This window comes from Apteryx rowi, unplaced genomic scaffold (genome assembly GCF_003343035.1).
Source record: "Apteryx rowi isolate R43461 unplaced genomic scaffold, aptRow1 scaffold_180, whole genome shotgun sequence".
Taxonomy (NCBI): Eukaryota; Metazoa; Chordata; class Aves; order Apterygiformes; family Apterygidae; genus Apteryx; species Apteryx rowi.
Genome location: NW_020448086.1, coordinates 399,801 through 401,600, shown reverse-complemented (window position 1 = coordinate 401,600; position 1,800 = coordinate 399,801).

Here is a 1,800-nt window from a genome sequence, read left to right as displayed (position 1 = left end):
GCAGAAGATGGCTCGAGCAAATGCTAAACAGCTGTAGTATCATGGTTTTGCTGACTGATCTAAGATGTTATTATGTACAGAATTGCTGCTACTGGTATGTGTAATGCTGTTTGTGTCAGTGAAATAGTTTGCGAGAAAAGGTAAAGGCCTTTTGCTAGGAGTGACTTCTGGGCTGCTTCACAAGCCTGATGCCAGTTAGAAGAACATCTACTACAGCTTGGAGTGGGTTGTGGAGAAGAAGGGCGGTAAGGGCTGCCTTGTGTGATTGTTCTGGAAGGAAAACTGTAATTATGTAGAATAATGTGATTAATCTTTTATAATGGAAGTACAAAATTAGTGAGCTTTATTGATTCACCTGTAATGTACATACCATGTTATAAATCATTAATCAGAGAATTTAGATTTTTTTTWCATTTGAACCTCTTGCTCTGCTGTTGGCTCCCAAACACTCACATATTGAAGAACGAAAAGCATTGATTTTCCTCAAGGAGATTGATTGCTTAGAGGCAAGAATTTCTCATTTTTCTCACCAGGGACTGTAGCAAAGGAAGAGCTGCAGCTTTGATCTCAGTGACTGGCAGCCTCCTCCATTCCTCTGGCATGTACTTTAATTTTTTTTAAGGCAAAATAAAAGAATTGGCTTTTGTGCCATTCTGCTCTGCTCTACCTCCTCTGCTCATTTCTTAGGCATGTCCTTTTAGCACAAGGGATTTTAGATATGTTTCCTTAGATTTTTGATCCTATGGATCAGAACCTTGATGTTAACATTTATTTCTGTTGAAGTGTTGAAGGAGCTGTGGCAGAAATGAGGTCGTTGAAGATAGGTGTGAAATGTGAAGTAGTACATGTATATAAGAAAGTGATACTTGGTGCAGCAAAAGAAATTAGAACAGAGAGCAAAGAGGATAGCTCATGGAGAATTGTGGGAAGTCAATAGCAGATTGTCAGCATCTGAATTAATTGTTTGTGTCCACACTGTAAAACAGAGAGGAGTTAGGAGCCCGAAGGAAGACATAGTTTGAGTTTTACTTTACTGTCATCTGCATGTAACTCCAAGCATCCTGCTGAGCTTTGCGTAGCTCCCTACCCTTCTCACATATTACTCAAGGCAGGTTGTGTTGACTTTTAAGCTAAAGCTTATGGTTATAGACAAATTACTTGAGAAGATATAATATAGATCCTGAAATATTTTGTAGAAAATATTTCACACTGAGCTTTGCAAAACCTGGCACTCAGGGAGACCTGCTGCTCTTCTGCTCATCACCTTTCCARTCCTGCATGCACTAGCACCCTGAAAGCAGCTGCGTTTTGCAGGCTGGGCTAACACCACAGTGCCACACGGATGTATCTCGGGGTACCCCAGACTCACCCTTCTCTTGCCGCATGTCAAGTTCTTTCCAATTGCTAAGTCCCATCCACAGGCCGCACTGCTCGGCTCATTCCTCACCTGCAATAAACCAGAGCCTTCAGGATTTCATGGAGGATGGTTTCATGGAGGATGACGGGATGGATCACAGACTAGAGGAAGGCTTCAGCAAAATTCCCCAGGTAGGGACTGCACCTTCCTTCCATCCCGCTAGCATGGGCTAGTTACTGGCAGGGAGGGGGGCAGATGCACAGGAGTCTGGAGAGCTGCTAAAATACCCCCGAGTTGCTTCTTACAGTGGAGGGGCTGGCAGTTGCCCCCAGCCCGGCCAAGGACGTCTCTGCTGAGGCCAGGGCCCAGCGCGCACACCGAGGCAGCCGGGGCGGGGGCGGCGGGCCAGGGCAGGCCCTCGCCCCGCACCAGCCCAGGCGCCC